We start from the raw sequence: 19,816 nt of genomic DNA on the forward strand, positions 1-19,816 counted from the left end.
GAGCCTCGCTGACTTCAATCTGCTTAGGAAGTGGTGACACTACAGAGCTTTCTTGACTGAAGTGGTGGTTTTGAGCGACCAGATTAGGCCATCCGTTTTACTCACTCCCAGAAACATGATACTTGTACTCTGTCTTTGGAGGAGCCGTTTATGTCTTCGGTCAGCAAGAGCAGAGCATCTGGCAATTAGCGGGGGAGATATCGGAGGTAAGTTATCCATGTCGGATACCTCTCTCCTGGAACTCTGTGGCTGGAGAGAATATGAGGCCACCCCTACTGCAAATTTCTCCGTCACTGCTTAAAATTCAAGCTTACCATATCGGCCTGGAGATGCGGCGGATTGAAACCGACATACCACTGAGCTACATCCCCATTGAACTCCATCTTTCAGAAGTCCAATATTCCCTGTACATCACATCTTGAGCACAGAACATAGATACTGGAATACAAAGAATAGCAGATGGCAACAGTCATTCGACCCTTTTAGCCTGATCCAGCATTCAAGACTATTATTGCTGATCGTCCTTGTTCTGGTTCCTTCCCATTTCCTATGTGGAATGAAACCAATTAGACTCCAAATGAATGATTAGTGACCCAATATTAAATCAAAGCAACGACATTAGTCCCGGCAATTCCATTAGTTCCAAGGACGTAAACTTATGGTCAAAGAGAAGTGCATCTTACACACTCCAGACAAAATGAAATCATGTGCCCCGGGTATTCTCTCTTTTCCCTTCTTCTATTGGGCTGCATGTATATGACAGCATGTGCTACAGGCTCAAGTATAGCTTCAACTCCGCTGTTTTGGCTATTGAATAGTTCCCGAGTGCGATAAGATGGACATTTGAACTCGCAATCTACCCCGTTATGATGCTGCACTTAATTATTTACTTGAACTGTGCTTTCTCTGTCGCTGTTAAATTATATTCTGCATTCTCTTATTGTTGTATATTGTTCTCTCCCAATGCACTGTATAACGAATTGTGCTCTATAAGCAGTGTGAGCAGACTGGAGGTGACAGAATTATGAGGTAGAAAATTACAAGAGACATTGACTGGGCAGACAGTCAGAATTGTTTTCCAAGGTAGAGATTTGAAATCCTAGCGGGTATGAATTTAATGATAAAGTGGGAGGGAGTTTAAAGAAGATGTACGGGACACGTTTTTAGACAGAGTGGGTGGGTGCTTGGAACGGGTGGCTGCCAGGTCCAGAGACGGAAGGGTGTACAATAATTTTAGACAGGTACATGAATACGAAAGAGTGGAGACTCACGGATAGAGGCACAAAGAGAAAATCTACAGATGATGGAAATACAAGCAACACAGAAAAAATGCTAGAGGTACTCAAAAGACAAGCTAGCATCTGTGGCAAATAGTACAGTCGATGTTTCGGGCCGAGTCACTACATCAGGACTGGAGAGATAAAAGAACGACGAGGAATCAGAGTTAGACGGTGAGGGGATGGGAGTGGCCGAAGAAACACAAGTCGATAGGTGAAACCGGCGGGGTTGGGGACTTAATGAAGATCTGGAATGTTCATTGTTGAAAGAGATACTGCGCTGGAGAATGCGGAATCTGATAGGAAAGGACCGAATTCCATGGAAGAGAAAAAAGTGTGTGTGTGGCGGGGTGTGTTGGGGGAGGGATGACCCGAGGGAGGTAACGGACGGGTAAGAAGATAAGGTGAGAGAGGGAAAAGGGAATGGAGGTTGGTGAAAAAGCGGGTATTGCCGACAGTTCGAGAAATTGATGTTCATTCCACCAAGTTGTATCTTCCAGACGGAAGATAATGTGCTGCTGCCCCAAACTACGTGGCCTCATCACGACAGTAGAGGAGGCCTTGGACTTCTGTCTGAATTGCAATAAGAAGTGGAATTCATATAGGTGGCCATTGGGAGATCTCTCTTTTTCTAGTGGATGTCGTGTAGGCGAGGTGTTCTCCCAATCTTTAGCAGGTCTCGCCGATATACAGGAGGCAACACCGGGAGCTCTGGATACAGTAAATGGCTCCACAAAACTCATAGGAGAATTGCCGTCTTACCTGAAGGACCGCCGGGAACCACATATGGTTGTAAGGGAGGATGTGCAGGGGGAGGTATAGGACTTGTTTCACTTGCAAAGATACGTGTCAGGAGAGAGAAACGTTGGAGGAACGAACGCACACAGGATTCACATCGGCAGCCATCCCCGTAGGAAACAGGAAGTAGAGGGGGGAGGGAAATATGTGTTTGGTTGTGGGATCCCACTGAAGATGGAGGTAATTATAGAGAATTGTGTGCTGGAGGCCGGGGTGTTGAGGTAGGCGAGGACAAGACCAGCCCTGCCCTGGTGGAGGGCGCGAAGATGCAGGCGTGTGTAAAATGGAAGAGATTCTGCTGAGGTCAGCTTTGAAGGTGGAGGAACGGAAGCCCCTTTATTTAAAAAAATGTCGGCACCTCCTTTATTTTTCAGCGAAACGCCTCGAAGGGGGTGGCATTTTACAAGTAACGGGATGGGTAGAGTTCCAGGTAGCTATGAGAGTCTCTGTTTTCAAAATAGACATCAGTAGGTAAGCTGTCTTCAGAGATAGAGACAGGTAAATTGGTGAGCAAGTTGGAAATTGAAGGCAAAGCTGATGAAGTGGATGAGCTTCTCATTTGTGCAGGAATCAGCAGCAATGCAGTCGGTTATGTACCGCAGGAAAAGTTAGGGAGAGATACCAAGGTAGGTTAGGGAGAGATACCAAAGTAGGCTTGCGTAGCCGACTAACGTAGTCGACAAACAGGCATGTCTGGCATCCATGCCGATGTCTATGCTACAACTTCTGTTTGCAGGAAATGGGAGGAGTCGAGGGAGAAATTATTGAGAACGTTGAAATTATTGGGAACTTTCCACCAGACCGAGGTGAATGGTAATAGAGGAGATCTGATTGGGTCTGGTATCCAGAAGTAAGCAGAGAGCTTTGAGGACATTAATTAATGGTGTAGATTTCTATTCATTGATAGTGTTGTATTTCTCAGATCTACTCTGAAGGCCAGCAGGTACACGAATGCCAGAGTAAGGGATGGTGACATGTACGTACTTAGATAATTATATTTTACTTTGGACCTTGAACGTGCTCTCCGAGTTCCTATTGCCCGCTATTCATTGCTTATATCTGGCTTTTTATCAGATTCCTAAATGCTGGGAGCACACAACCTCACCATTTTTTTCCACTGGATGTGTGTACATTCCACCACTAAATTGTTATCTGGTGACCGCTCTCGTAAGCGGCCCATTCAGGTAGTCGGATGGATCAGAAAGAACGACGATAATGAAACAAGTCCGGACGCCGGCCCTGCTACTCTGCAGACTTTCCACGTCGATCAGTGTCAGGGCGCATTGCCACTGTCCTGGATTTCCGTCATTAAAATCTCTTACCACACGTAGATCAATGCCTCGGGAAGGAAGGAAGCCCGGCTCCGCCTCCTCCAGGACAGCAGGGGAACGGCAGGGGCCATTGCCCCTTTTGCTGAGGCAAATATGGGGATCCTGGTGTTTGTGGTGACAATGTGAAGGAAACCGTACCGCTATAATTGAGTTCCTCTCCGCCGAAGTATCTGCATGGTGTTCAGTGTGAAAAGTAACTGTGGAAAATATGAACACTGATTCTCCCTTCACAGATGCTGACGTATCTGCTGAGTATATCCAGCAATTTTCGCATTCTGTTCAGGATCAACTCTGTTTCTCTGAATCCGGATCTCTGCTGCCTCTGTCGCATGCGCAGAACATGATAATCGTGGCCGAGTGGTTAAGGTGATGGACAGGAAAACCACTGGCTTGTCTCCGTTCAAGTTCGAATCCTGTCCTCTGCAATGAATGGCGGAGCGGACTTGAAATGCCGAATCTCCCACTCCGACTTCTGTTTTCTATCTTTCAGCGTCCAGCCTTTGTGATTTGCTGCCCAGATTCGCTACCAAGGATGAGGTTACGGAGTATTTCGTGACAAAGGACAAGACTGGCCGAAGTAATTATGGTTTCCTTAAGAGAAAGTATTGTGAACTGTCTTGAGCTCCTCATCTTAGAAAAGGTGTGCTGTCATTGGAGAAGATGGACAGGAGGTTCACAAGGATGATCCGAAATGAAAGGGTTATCAAATGAGGAGCTTTTGATAGCCCCGAGTCTGTACTTTCTGTAATTTAGAAGGATGAGGAGGAATCTCATTGAAACTTTTTGAAAGTTGAAAGGCCTGGATAGAGTAAATATGGAAAAAGTTATGGGAGTCAAGGATAAGAGATCATAATCTCAAGATAGAAGTTGTCTATTTAAAACAGAGATGCGGATGTATTTAGCCGGAGTGAGCTGAATTTGTGGAATGGATTGCCACGGGAATCTGCGAAGGGCAGTTCGTTGGGGGTATTTAACGCAGAGCTTGATATATTCTTGGTTGGGCACGGGATTAAAGGTTATGGGGGAAGGCTGGGGACTGGGGTTGAGGAGGGGAAAAATGGATCAGACATTATCAAATCGCGGTGCAGACTCGATGGGCCACATATTCTAATTCTAATCCTATACTTTATGAACTTATAGGATCAGATGGAAGATTTCATCATAAATTTGACATCGGGGATGTAGCTCAGTGGGAGAGCGCATGCTTCGCATGTATGAAGTCCCGGGTTCAATCCCCGGCATCTCCACTACATTTTGATAAATGGGCCGAAGAAATTACTCTGCTTTCAGTCTTCTTTTCCGTCATTGAAGTACGAGATAAGCCTGAAACATATGGAAGAGTTAAGAATGGGCCCTTGCACGGACCCTCGCAATATCGGTGGGGAAATTAAAAAAAAAGCATCGCACATTAGTGGTATTGCAATTCAAATAACTCTGAGTAGCATGGTGGTGCAGAGTAATCGTGATGGGCTCATAACCCCGAGGTCGATAGCTCGATATCATCTTCTGCTGTATTCATCACTTATCAGTGCGATTTAAAACCGCGAGCTTTTACATTATACGTAGACACAGGGGAATCCATTGGAAATGAAGAAATTCATCGGAAATGAAGAAAGAGTTCTCATTACATGTGTGCAATGGTCGAAGATGGGCATTTCTCTTTATCCGAGGCTTTTGATTCCGGTATGTGCACTATACTTTTGTAGGCACACACTCATCCACAGATGTTTTCCTGAAGTCATTGACACCTGTGGCAGATGATTGAGACTGAAAGATGAATCCTTGTCCTGTCTACAGATTCAAAGCAGTCCTGCAAACGTCCATGCACCTCTCTTCTCCATATATTTATAGTCCTCAGTACTGATATTGCGGACGTCAGTGCCTGCCTATATTTAGGGAGTAGAAATACAGCCGGACTTTCCAGTGTGGGCAAAGTGGAAAACTGGAAAATATTTGCCCGCATCAGTTAAATCCCGTTGCTAAATGTCCCTCACCCCATCACCCCATCAGGCCGGAATGGGAATTTTGCACAAGGAACAGCTGAATCAGCAGCGATTCGGAGGCCTCTCCCGCTGCACAGGAGGAGGTTTATATCTGACAAGCACCGGTGGCACAGTCAACGAACAATCGTCGTCGTGACACTTTGAGCTACCCTGTGCTCGGATATCCCCAAAGTCAGATGGCAGTTTCGCATTGGTTTCTCGTTAATATAGTGTTTAGTATCCCCTTCTTTCACGTGGAAGACGAGGTTAATTTTCCCGACAGGAAAATAGCTTTGCTGTTTCCATATTTAAAGTATTTGTAACTCGAATTTCCAAGTAAATTGAAAACGGTTTAAGAGGTTAAGCCCAAGTTTGGGGTTAAAGTGATCGGTTTGTTGGGGATGTGGAACAGTCGATCTGCAGTGAACCCGGGAAGTGAGAGTCAACCGAAAGGAAGGGACTTTGTGTTCAGCTTCGTGAATTCTCCCCTCAGGGCTCTGCAATGGAGTCATTCGGTGTAAAACGCGATCACAGAAAACATTGTTTCCAGAAATATTTGCTTTATCCGCCTCTGCCCCATTTTAAATGTTAAACAAAGGCTGTGCTGCGCTCGTTTTAAGGTTTACAGGTCAAAGAGTCAGAAAGAAGAGGGCGAGTGGAATCGGTGCCTTCACCCAGCTCAGGCCACCCCGCAGAGACTCCGTGAGACTCCTTCTGTCTATTTGCGAGCTCGGAGCTCTGAAAGGTCATCGACCTGAAACGTGATCTCTGATTCTCCCTCCACAGACGCTGCCTGACCTGCGGAGTATTTCTGGAAATTTCAGCTATTAATTCAGGAACAGTACTGTTTCTCTGACCCCGGGATCGATGCTGTCGTCATCCATCCCGGGACACAATGATTACATCCAATGTAAAATATTCTTATTTGATGAGAGTGTACTCGTGGTTGAATTCTTTTGGCGATGCACTGGGAATCTGATGTTACTTCCCCTTTTAATTCTGACTAGTATGTGGTTCCAACGTTTTCTGATTTATGTTATCCGCTACCCTCTGACGCAAAGCATGCATGCAGATTGTGTAAAGCCGGTCCAGAGCATTGATTAATAATCAGCATCTTCCAACGCCGGAATAGACCATTTACGGTCGTCGTTCCAGCGTGTCTCTGTGGCGCAATCGGTGAGCGCGTTCGGCTGTTAACTGAAAGGTTGGTGGTTCGAGCCCACCCAGGGACGCTGGTGATCCTGCAACTTTTGCTGTGCGTTAGATTGCCCGCTGGGAAACGCTGCGCTGCCCGGCCACCGGCGTTCCCTGTTACTGCCCCATCACGTTCAGTGGGAATTAAAATTGTTTTCGTCACGTACCGAGATAAAGTGAAAAGCTTCTCTTTCAGACTGTTTCTAGAAATCAAATCATTGCACAGTGTGTTGAGAGAGAACAATGTAAAACAATAACGGAATGCAGAATAAAGTGTAATAGTAAGAGAGAAAGTACAGTGTGGCTAAATAATTAGGTGCAGCTTCATAACGCGGTTGATTGCGAGATCAAGTGTCCATCTTATTCTACTCGGGCGCCATTCAGTAGACATAACAGGTATCCATGAGCTGAAGTACGTGCTGTCCGATACATTCAGGTTGATAGAGAACTGAAAATATAGAATACCGGGGCACGTGATATCTTTTTGTCAGGATTATGAAAGATCCATTTCTCTTTGACCATTAAGTGTAAGTTTCCCCGAGCTACATCCTTTGAACGAACGGAATTACCAGGTCTAATGTAGTGGTTTTGCTTTAATTTAATGTTGAGTGTTCGATCTTTGAGTTGGTGTCTAATCGGCTTCATTCCACATAGGGTCCCGGTCATATTATTTTCACTATGGATGTCCAGTCCTGAGAGACGTCCACACCCCAGCAGGAAGGCTTCAAAGCTCTCTGCTTCCATCTCGATACCAGACACAACCATGCACTTCCGTCTGGCCGAAGTTACCTCTATGTATAGAAACATAGAAACCTACAGCACAATACAGTCCCTCCAGGCAACAAGTTGGTGCCGATCATGTCTCTACCCTATAAATCACTAGACTTCCCCATAGCCCTCTATTTTTCTAAGATCCATGCACCGGCCAAAATTCTCTTAAAATACCCTATCGTATCCGCCCCCACCACGTTTGCCGGCAGCCCATTCCACGCAATCAGCACACCCTGAGTAAAAAATATACCCCTGATAGCTCATCTGTACCTGGTCCCCAGCATCCTAAACCTGTGCCTTCTTGTGGAAACCCTTTCAGCCCTGGTAAAAAGCCTCTGACTATCCACACAATCAACTCCTCTCAACATCTTATCCACCTCTACCAGTTCATCTCTCATCCTCCGTCGCTCCAAGGAGGAAATGCCGAACTCACTCAACCTGTCCTCATAACACATGCTCCCCAATACAGGCAACATCCTTGTAAATCTCCTCCGCATTCTTCCATATTCTTTCTGCAGTGAGGTGACCAAAATTGAGCACAATACTCCAAGTGGGCTCTGACCGGGGTCCTATATAGCTGCAATAATACTTAATAATTTGTCTTTCGACTCCTCCCGTTTGCTACAAAACACAAAAATGTAGCCAGAGACACTGGCTTGAGTCCCAGCTATGCCTGTCTGTTTGTCGGCTATGTGGAACAGTCTATCTTCCAGCCTACATTGGTATCGCTCCCTAACTTTCCCTACGCGACATAACCGACAACATTGCTACTGTTTTCTTCACCCATGCAGAACTCATCCACTTCATCAGCATTGCCACCAACTTCCTCCCTGCACAAAAAAATTATCTGGCCCGTAACGGAAAACTCCCTCCCTTTTCTCGATCTCTCTGTCTCTATCTCTGAAGACAGCTTTTCTACAGTTATCTATTTTAAACATGGATACTCTCACAAATACCTGAACTAATCCTCTTCTCTCCCCATTACATATAAAAATGCCATCTCCTTCTCACATGTCTCCGCCCTATCTGCTCTCAGGGTGTGGCGTTCAGAAAACAGCAAAGCAGATATCATATCCTCCCTTTCTCCTTCATCAAAGCTGCCCTCAACAGAATCTCTTCCATTTCACGAACGCCTGCCCCCATCCCATCCTGGCTCTCTCCACAAAGGAGAGGGCTTGTCTTGTCCTCACCTACCTCCCTCAGCCTCCACCTCCAGCACGCAATTCTCTATAATTTCCGCCATCTCCAGCGGGATCCCACCGCCAAACACATCTTCCCATCTCCTCTCTACTTTCTGTTTTCTGCAGGGATCGCGTCCTACGGGAAACCCATGTGCGTTCGGCCCTCCCAACTGATCTCTGGACTAGCACTTACTCTTGCAAGTGAAACAAGTGTCACACCTGCACCTACAAATCCTCCCTCACTACCATTTTGTGTCCCAAGCAGCCCATATTGGTGACTCGACACTTTACCTGTGAGTCTTTCGCGGTCATCTACTGTACCAGTGCTCTCGGTATTGCCTCTTGTATATCAGTAAGACATGACATTAATTGGGGGACCGCTTCGCCAAGCACCTGCACTAAGTCCACCAGAAAAATCGAGATCTCCCAGTGGCCACGCATTTTATTTCCACTTCTGAATCGATTTGTGACATGCAGCCCATGAACTCGTCTACTAACGCGATGAGGTCGGAGGAGCAACACACTATATTCGTCTGGGTACCTCCATCCTGATTGCATGAACATCGATTTGTTGAACTTCTGGTAATCTCTCCTCCTTCACCAATCAACGTTCCAGATCTCTACTTCACCACCTGTACACCCACCCGCCGGCTTCCTCTATCACCTTGTAATTCTCCTTCCCCTTTCCTCACCTTCTAGCTCTGATTCCTCATCGTTTATTTTTCTCTCAGTCCTGATGAAGGGTCGCAGCCCAAATCGCTGACTGTATTCCATAGATGCTACCTGACTTGCTGAGTTCCTTCAGCATTTTGTGTGTGTTCCTTGTCTTTCCATCCTGTGCAATGTTTTCTTTGTCCCTCTATCCATATGGTTCCACACATACATAGTCATATGCTTATCCAGAAACATCGCTCCGTGATGTTGCAAGAGATTCGAGCAGTGAACCGTCTCTCTTGACTCGACCAGTCCAGGAGCTGCTTTCTGTCAGATCACTCCTCGCTCTGCTGCAGGTCCTATTTCGGTAAATTAATGTCGCCATCCTCCAACAGTTCGGAGTTATACAACACCCGGTGAGTTCCCTCCAGGAATCAGACTGAGTTAGAAAGACCTCTGATCGAGTCGAAGAACTACTGATGGGGTCCTGCCTCTCGCATCAGCAAATGGGAAACCAAATCCTAATTATAATTGTCCTTTAAAACACACGCTGATGGGATCCTTTCCTTTGGCCCGTCCTTGAACTCAGTAAGTGACTGAATCATAAAGAATCCTGAGACTCCTCCAGTCACACAGTGAGAAGGGGATGAATAAAAAGCGCCAGATCCACACTCAACAAACAGACGTCAGGGTGACACTCTGAGCTCTCCAGTACCCTGAAATCGGCGTGGCGGATTCCATATCCTTCTATATTCTTCGTTAGTTTCGTGGTTAGCATCCCCGCCAAACATCCGGGAGACCGTTTCCTACTTCAAATGTACAATGACCAAAAAAGAAACGGTGTTGAAGTGATCAGCTCTTGTTCTTTGAGACTATGGAACGTCTGTTGTGAGCTCAGAACGTGAGAGTTTCCCGAGAAAAAGAGACGTTGGGTTCAAGCTATTTCCCCAGACCATCCCTCAGCGAGACTGTACCTAAGCACCGTTCGGAATACACTCCGGCACTTCGAATGCATTAAACCGGGCTGTTGCTTTACGATATCAACTCCCGCACGTTCCCAGCAATCGTGCCGTCTCCCTCACTGCGTCTGCGTGACTGTGTGGAGAAGACAGGGAAAGGGACATCTGAAGCAGTTTGCTGAGAATGATCCAAGTTGACGTATGTTTAGTTCAGGGTTTAAAGCCACACCGTCCCTCCTGCAGTCTCCAAAACTTGCTGTCAGACCTTCACAAATTGAATTAGGGGAAGGGCCGGCTGAGCTTCGCACAGTGACGACACTCGAACGATAGCGTTGCGAGGCTCCGCCCTTAGGCCTGATTGACAGTGTACACCTGAAGACACGTGCTGTCCCATTCCCTCACCCAGCTGCAGCAGCGGCTTTAAAGCAGCCCGGAATGGAAAGGCCCCTGGCCCGAAACGGAAAAATTGATTTGGTGGAGTTGAGGGATTCAAGGGAAACCTCGGCCCGGCCATCGGATCTGGGTCCTAACAGACGACCGGTCACAGTTGTGGTTTGGACGCATAATGGGGTGGAGGAGGGAGGGCGGGGGACAGGGCAGACACCTGCAGAGTGTTGGGGCGACAGTGACGTGGGCTAGCTGGCGGTTTGCAACATCCAAAATGTCACTGAGGTGTGCCAATGATGGGAAATTCGGATGAGATAGATGGAAATTTAAGTGACAGTATAGAATAGTTTTCGCAAAAAATAAATGGAAAAGGAGTCGGGAGGAATAGGGTTGGATGAGGAGCGATGCCCGGTAAGGGAAGAATGACTGGGTAGAAGATATTACCGATTTCATGGTAATGACGACTTTCCTATATTATTGTGATAAACAACTTCATCGGGTTACATTAACTAAGGGTATTCAGAAAGATATTGGTAACGTCAGCAACGTATCTGAGCAATGAGCAGGTGTATGTTACATGTTCTGATTTAAAATAACAGAAGCAATTGGTGAAAATGAAGACTCAAGATGGAACTAACATTGTCAGTACAATGGTGGGAGAAACGAAGATTAAATATGTTATTTCAATTGTACCTCAGTGTGTGTACGCGCATGGAGGAGAGTAGGACATCTTGAGACGAGGTAAGTTAGTTTTGGCTAAGTGATTGTAGACTTGGAAAGAAGGGACACTGTTTAGCAGTCCTGTTGTGCTTTTCCGATTAATTGCTGCCGTCAAAACTTAATTTACGCTGCATTCGTTATACGTTACTCTCCACCGTTGCTTTGTGTTAAAAGGCAAGGGTGAGGCATTTTCTTTCTTCTTGGAGAGAGAAATTGCACACTGCAAAATACGTATGGAAACATGAATATGGGGATTGTGATGTTGGTGCTGACGCAAGATGATGCAATTGTGCGCGTGCTCAGAGATTGCCCGGCTTTACAAAAGGCTCAAGAAGATCAGATGGTGAAAATCGCGAATACCATGTATCCTGCTGAATTTGATTTTTCTGCATCTCGTGCATGTTGGGTTAAAGCAGACACGTTACAAGGATTCGTTTGGAGGAGGAACATAGAGAGATGTGAAAGCGGGAAATGTGGGAGATGAGGCATCTAATGACGTGTTGATAACTAAAATAGATTATCTTGCGGTATTATGGGATGTGGCTAATGGAACAGTGTAGGTGGGAAAGAAATCTGATCGATTCAGCATGGCGATGTATAAAGCATGAAGGTATTTGGGATAGTGGGGACTACTGCTGAAATGGTGGATGAAGTACTTTGGAGAGATGATTTAAGAGTTGATGGTAGAGGGTGTGGGCTGCTGCTTGAGAGTGATTGGGGAGTGAAAGTAGAGGGATTGGCTGCTGGTGGAGAGTGGTTGGGGAATGATCTGTTAGTGGAGGTTGATTGGGAATAGGCCGGTGGTGGATAGTGATTGGAAAATGTTCTGGTGGTTGAAGGTGATTGGAAGATGATAGTCAAGGGAATGGACTGTTGCTGGAGAATGATTGAGAAGTGGCTGCAGTGGAGAGGGATTGGGGATAACAATAAAGGGAATGGGCTGGTGACGGAGGGCAATTGCATACAGGGTGCTATTGATATTTTCCAATCAACTCACTATTCTTCATTGGAATACGAGAAGACAGTTAGTCAAAGGATAGGAATTTAAATAATCTGTTTTGGTGCTCTCTTGGGTGTTATTTGAGTACAAGAAACATGTTGCAATCACGTGTATTGTTTAAGACTTCGGTTTATGATGTTGTGAGATATGACAGACACACAGCGGTGGGGCAGTGAGTAACATCTTTATGAAAGACGTTCTATTGTAAAGAATAAAAAAAACACAAAATGCTGGCAGAACTCAGCAGGCCAGACAGCATCTATGGGAGGAGGTAATAACGACGTTTCGGTCCGAAACCATTTATCAGGAGTGAGGTAACATGGGATGGTCGAGGGGGGATAAAATTGTGGGGGGAGGGATAAAGTAGAGAGCTGGGAAATGATAGGCTGGAGGGAAATGGGCTGGGGGAAGGTGGAGAATTATGGGAAATAGAAGAGAAAGGAAGATAGGGCTGGGGGGAGACACTATAATGAGGGGGGAAAAAGAGAGAGAAAGAAAACCACTGAAATAATAGATAGGGATGTGGGTATGGGTGGGAGGCAGGGGTATCAACAGAGTTCAGTGAGTTGGATGTTCATGCCGGCAGGAAGGAGGCTACCTAGATGGAAGACAAGGTATTGCTTCATTCGACCTGCGTGTGACCTCATCTTGACGGTAGAGGACGCCATGGATAGACATGTCGGAGTGGGAGTGGTCTGTGGAATTGAACTGTGTGGTCACAGGGAGATTCTGCCACTGCTGGAGGACGGAGAGCCGGTGTTCGGCGAAACGCTCCCCCAGTCTGTGGCGGGTCTCCCCAATGAGTCTCACAATTATTATTATTATTATTATTATTATTATTATTATTATTATTATTATTATTATTATTATTATTATTATTATTATTATTATTATTATTATTATTATTATTATTATTATTATTATTATTATTATTATTATTATGTATTTCATATGCGTGACAAATAACAGGGTAATCAGGGAATGAGTGGGGCCTATCACGAAAATAGTACTTCTCCAAGTAACAATCCATGTATGGGGCCAGATGAGCTGTGTAGGGTCTCAAATGTACTCATCGAGAAGAAAGGCATTACAATTAAAGATTTCAATTTGTGCAATGAAATTGCATAGCATATTAAGATTTAGAAGCAGATGCTAAGTGTCTGAACAGTGATAAAAGCGGATTAATCGCAGAGCCTGATGCTATGTGAGGTAATTAAGGATATTGTAATGGCCCGGAAATAGTTAACTGTGAGACAATATGTCACAGGGAGTTAAATAAGAATAGGACACACCATGAACTGTGGAGGCTCAGGGTTTACTGAAGAAAAATGTGTACAAAGCAGTTTGAACGGGGCACGACTGCGCAAGTGCGTGCAGGTCGGCGTGTGAGAACAGTGTGAGAGTTTAAAAAGTGAGCAGATTAACGGAGTGGGCGTCGTAGGAGTTGATGATGAAATAGTGGCAGACGGGTTAGGAAGGCTTCGGCTCGAGAAGCTTCGGCGAGCAGTGGCTGAGGAGAAGTTTGTTCCCAGTGAGGAAAGGCTGGGTAAGCTTCTTAAGTTAATCTAATTAACTTAGAAGCAGGTAATGGAGGCAACATTTAGGGCAGTCGAGTGCTCAGTTTGTAGTACGTGGGATGTCAGGGCGAGCACAACTGTCACTGATGACTACACCTGTAAAAGGTACATCCAGCTGCAGATACTGACAAACCGAGATAGTGAACTAGAGCTGAAGCAGGATGAACTTCGGAACATTCGTGATGCAGAGGCAGAAATAGACAGGTGTTTCAGGGAGATAGTCACCCCAAGAAGCCAGGAGAAGTGATAGCTGGGTAACTGTCAGGAAAGGGAATGGGAATAGACAGGAAGAACAGAGTACACCTGTGCCCGTTCCTATCAATATTAGGACGGAATAGTCCCTGGGGCCTGACTGCATATTCCCCAGGCTGCTCCACGAGGCGAAGGATGTTATTGCTGAGCTTCTGGCTAAGATCCGTATGTATGTCCTTGTTGTCCACCGGAATGTTACAGGAGGATTGCAGGGAGGAGAATGTGTCCCCTTGTTCAGAAAAGGTAGTAGGAATAGCCACACTACTAGTCACAGACAGCCAACATGAAAACACCCCCTCTGCTACCACTCTTTACGTTCAGCCAGCTCGCCAATGTTCTATCAGGCTGGTATCTCTCCCGTAATATCAGCAACCACTGACTCTCTGTTGTTTGTCCTGCCAGTTATTTCCTCAAAGAATTTAACAGATTTGTCAGGCAAGAATCCGTATAGATTTTTCAGGCAAGATTACCATATACTTATATGGTATGCTTACTATATGATTACCACAAGAGCATCCCACTTCTGCAGGTGTGTAAGGACGGTGTGTAGAGCTGTGGCCTTTGCGTCATCGGTTGTGTCTGTAGCTAGTCGAATTCTATTGGGACTTGTGTTGGTGGTAGCCTGATGCAGATATAGAAAAGAGTACAGTGGACGCTTCAGGCTGAGATTCTTCACCAGAACTGAAGAGAAAAAAAAATGCGCAGTGAAAAATGGAGGTCGGTGTCTTGGCAGGAATTAACACTTTGATAGGTGAAACGTGCACTCTGCTGCTTTAACTAGATGTTGCTGACCTTCTGAGTTCCGTCAGCATCGCGTGTGCTTTGCTTGGATTTCCAACAAATGTAGATTTTTTTTTTCCGGTTTGTGACTTTCATCAGAAACAATGTAAGCCAGTCGGTGGGCAACACAATTAAATATTTGCTGAGCCAAATAACACACGTAACGTGATGCTTCAAAGTTATCAAGAATGTGAAATGTATTCTACATTGTCTACAACTGACACCGTTACAGACATCTGTCTGTGGCATCGGGTTTGCTGCTGGTCTGTGAAATCCTCTCCCCTGCTTTCCTGTGATGGATTCAATGGGAGGAGTCATGTCTGTCTGTGAGGTTGTGTCCGACTGCGCTGTATCTGTTGGAATCCGTCAGTGTTCTGAAGTAAAGTCAGCGAGGTGGCAAATGCTGGAATAGGAAACAAACTCTGGGAAAGCTGAGAGCACGAAGCCCCAAGTAGATTTTTTTTTGGAAAGAGAAACTAGTTAACACTCGTGTTAGGGGTCTTGAGAATAATTCTGAGAAGAGATACTTGAATTGTTTAGCCACAGATTCTGTTTTTCCTGAATGAGTGCTTCCGGCATATCCTTTTATTTTGTTCCGTCTTTCGGCTCTTCTGTCGCTGACGGGGATCGCCTTGGAAGCTGATGGTTGTCTAATGGAAAACTCCTGCCATCAGCGTCCACATATACTCATTTCATCAAGACGAGACTCGGAAGGCGCCGGTAGAAAATGTTCCACCCAGAATTGACTCTGAGGAGGTAGTTATCCTGTTTTAGCTGTCCGGTGACACTTCACATTTCGGTCACCAGTAAGGAATCCGCATTCAGATTATATTGACTTTATTTTCCTGTGCAAACTCCTTCCCTGTCTCCGCCTGCTCTGCGCCCTCTCTCGATCCTCCAACAGCTAACTGCAACAACAAATTGGAAATATTACAGGATCCCCTCCAAATGCTGCACTGACTTCTAATCAGTATTTTCTTAACTTGCTGTTCACTGTCTCCTTTTCAGCGAATTTGGTGGCGATTGTGATCGTGTCCCGGGGAAAGTGCGGTCTCTCCAAATGTGTCACTCGCAGCGGCAGATCTCATGGTCGTTATATCGGATCCACTGCTGGGGTGGATGGCTTGGATTTATTTCCGCCGATCAATTCTGCGAATCACTCCTCTTTGCAGATTCCATGAATGGCTGATTATTGCGAGTACTGTGACCTCAGTCTGGCTTACTGTCGCTTTCACTGTCGATCGATTTGTGGCTATTTGCTGTGAGCAGTTGAAAAGAAAATATTGCACCGAGAAAACGGCAGTTGTTGTCACGGGACAGTGAGCGTGCTGGCCTGTTTGGAGGGTATCCCCTGGGGCTTTGTATACGAGCCACGAAAAATAATTGACGGTGTTCCCTGAGGCTGTGTTTATACACTGAGTTACAAAAACTCTCCCTCATGGGCGGTATTTGAGATGTTTCACCGTATTTTAATCCCTTGTGTCCCATTCTTTCTGATTTTGTTTATCAATATTCAGACTGTCAGGCGGATTCTAGTGGCCAATCGAGCCCGCAAGGGGCTCCGAGGACAAAAGAATGGAGAGAATGACAAGGACCGGGAGATGGAGAGCCGACGTAAATCCATCGTTTTGCTCTTCAGCATAACTGGTAGTTTCATATTGTTGTGGGGAACATACGTGGTATTTTCTATCTATCAACGGATTTCAGTGAGTTATGGATATTCTGCAACGGATCCCCTTTACATCATACAATACTCGTCAGTAATGCTGCAGATTCTCAGTCCCTGCACAAACCCGTGTATTTATGCTCTGACTCAGAGCAAATTCCGAGAAGAACTAAAGAACGCGGTAAAATACCCTCTGAATCGGATTTTGAAGCTCGTGAAACGTGAGAAATAAATGCCGTAAAGTATTCCAATGCCTTCATGCTCCCTTCTCTATACTCCAGTTGTTGGTAAATAGAAACCATGTGATAAGCAGATTTATAAAAGTAAAACGAGAAAATCTGCGGATATTCGAAATTCTGACAGGTTGCATCAATGTCTGGTATGTTGGGGGTGGCGGTGGGGTGGTGGGTGGGGGGAGGTGTCTGCTGCAAAAGACCGAGAGCAGCGCCGGGGGGTTGTAAACTTAGTCGGCTTCATCTTCCGTAGTAACCTACAAATTTCCCAGTACTTCTTCAAGGAACGATGTCTCCGAAAGGCAACTTACATTATTAAGGACCCCCAGCACTCAGGACCTGCTGTTTATTGTTTTTTTCTTTCACACTGTTACCATCAGAAGCCTAAAGCACACACTCAGCAATTCAAGAACAGTTTCTTCCCATCTGCCATCGGATTCCTAAATGTACATTGAACCCGTGAGCACTACGTCTCATTTTAATATATATTATTTATGTTTTTGCGCATTTTGTAACTATTCAATATACATATTTGATTTACCTATTTCTTAATTACTATTTCTCTCTTTCTTCTGTATTATGTATTGCATTGAACTGCTGCAGATAAGTTAACAGATTTACCAACACATGCTGGTAATCATAAGCCTGATTCTGATTCTGAAATATAAAATAACACAGTAAAATTAGAGTTCTGCTTACTCTTTTCTCCACACAAAATGCTGTCAGATCTGAGCAAGTCAGGCAGCACGTACAGAGAAGTGTAAACAGTCGATGTTTGGGGCCAGACACTTCATCAGAGTCCTGTCAACTGTTTACACTTTTCCATTTTGTGTATGTTGCCTTAGCGTTACCAAACAGCTGTTGCAGCTGATCCCTAAGGCATCAGTGGCCTCACCACCTCAGAGAAATCCCCTTTGCGCCTCGCGTCCCGCCCGAATAAAATGAAGCTTGAATGAACATGTTACTCCTGCTCCCCTATTCTGACAATACTGCCTGATCTTGGAGTACATTTTCGTCTGTATCATAACCCGTCCTTTCATTATGCCTCTTCTTTCGACCTGTTGTTTCTCCTTCTCTCTGCCACCTTGAATTATCTTCCTTAACAGAATTCCAGCTGTTTTACAGTACCATCACATTTGCTTGTAGATGTGTGTGTGTGTGTGTGTGTGTGTTTGTCCGTGTGTGTGTGTGTGTGTGTGTGTGTGTGTGTGTATGTGTGTGTGTTTGTCCGTGTGTGTGTGTGTGTGTATGTATGTGTGTGTGAGAGGGAGACAGATAGTGATCGTGAGTGAGAGTGAGAAAGAGGGGAACACATTATTTGGGAGAGGACACGAGAGAAAGAGAAGGACGGAAGAGAAAATGCGAGAAAGGGATTGGAAAGAGAAAAATTGATGTTATGAACACAAGAGCAAAATACACTGTGAAGGGAAATGTGAACTAATATGGTCAGTAGCCGCGTGATATCCGGCTGTGACAACACGCAGCCGACCGTGGAGAAATAAACAGGGAATACTGGATGATTTTGGAAAGGTCGTCTTCTCAACGTGCAATTTGATAGATTGCAAAAGTTGAAACAGACACATGATAATCAACGGAACAATGGTTCCGTTAATTTTGCAATCAGACAAACAGAAAGTCGGAGATTCCAAATGAACACGTACGGGAGGATTAATATTTACATAATGACAATGACGATGAGCTATTTGTGTTTAGAATTATCTGTTCAAGATGAAGAAGAATTGACGAGTTCTTCTCTCAGTCCTTCAGTCAGGGACCTAGCCTTCGCTGGTTGATCAGCTGAGTCAATTAAAGTTCATCTAAAGCGGATCATATCTAAGTATAAACTCTAAATATAAGGTTAAGATTAAGCGGATCATATCTAAGTATAAACTCTAAATATAATATTAAGAAAGTTAATGCGGATAAAACTGGGAATTGCAAAACAGTGACTCTTGTACTAATGGAGGCGGAACTATCGGAGAAGCTTCTTACACATAGGATCGATGAATAGTTGGAGAAGCAGTATTATGGACAGTCAGATATGTGAGGGGCAGCTCGGCCTTACGCACCTAGACGACTTTTTGAGCAGTTGACAAGACAAATTAATGAGGGGTGAGCGGGGGATGCTGTGTGTATGGAATTGAGAGAGGCATTTGACAAGAATCTCCAGAATAGCCTCACCCAGAAGCTCAGGAAGCATGGGATCGATGGTAACTTGGCTTCCAGAATCTGGAATGATCTTGCCGAAAGAGCAAGGGACTGTCTTCAATCTGTCGAGCGTCTTCAAGAGGTATTGTATGTTCTGGAATCCTGCTCTTTCAGAATTTCTAAAATGATTTGAAAGAGGAAGTGGATAGGTGAGTTGGTAAGTTGCAGGTTGGAGCACCTCGTAGCACCGCGGTCAGAGTGACGTTATTCCAGCTCAGTGTATTGGGAATCGGGGATTAATTCCGGATTCCTCTGTAAGAGGTTTATGCGCCATCCCCGTGATACGAGCAGGCTTTCTCCCAAATCCAAAAGCGGTAGATTAACCGGTAATTGTAAATTGTCCTGTGATTAGGCGAGGGTTAAATTGAGTCTGTTGGGCGCCACGGCTGATTGGGCCGGAATGACCTGTTCCTCACTGCGTCTCTAAATACATAAACAACACGAAGGGTGGCGATGTTGTGGATAATGTAAAATGTGTTCATAGGTGACGATGTGACAGGGACTCTCTGCAATTTATGTGGTGCTGTGGATAGTGTAGAATGTGTTCAGAGGTTACAATGGGACATCGACACGGTGCAGAGCTGGTGGTCTTTTGGATAGTGTAAAATGTGTTCATAGGTTACAATGGAACACCGACACGGTGCAGAGCTGGTGGTGCTGTGAATAGTGTAACATGGGTTCATAGCTTATAATGGGGCATCTCACGGTGCAGATCTGAGCTGAGAAGTGGCAGATTGGTTCAATCCGGAAAAGTATGAAGTGATACTCATTAAAAAATCAAACTGAATTACAGAGTACTAATTGCAGAATTTATCGCAGTATGGACGAAGAGAAGGATTGTGCGAT

At 45.2% G+C, this 19,816-nt stretch overlaps 2 non-coding genes across 2 annotated transcripts; both read left to right on the top strand.

Moving 5' to 3' along the window:
* Window positions 1–4,581: 4,581 nt before the first annotated feature.
* On the top strand, window positions 4,582–4,653 carry trnaa-cgc (transfer RNA alanine (anticodon CGC)). The gene has a single exon. It is a non-coding gene; the product is annotated as a tRNA-Ala (tRNA).
* Window positions 4,654–6,546: 1,893 nt separating this feature from the next.
* On the top strand, window positions 6,547–6,620 carry trnan-guu (transfer RNA asparagine (anticodon GUU)). Its single transcript has one exon. It is a non-coding gene; the product is annotated as a tRNA-Asn (tRNA).
* The last annotated feature ends 13,196 nt before the right edge of the window (window positions 6,621–19,816 follow it).

The sequence above is a fragment of the Hypanus sabinus genome, chromosome 31 (genome assembly GCF_030144855.1).
Source record: "Hypanus sabinus isolate sHypSab1 chromosome 31, sHypSab1.hap1, whole genome shotgun sequence".
NCBI classification, from domain to species: domain Eukaryota; kingdom Metazoa; phylum Chordata; class Chondrichthyes; order Myliobatiformes; family Dasyatidae; genus Hypanus; species Hypanus sabinus.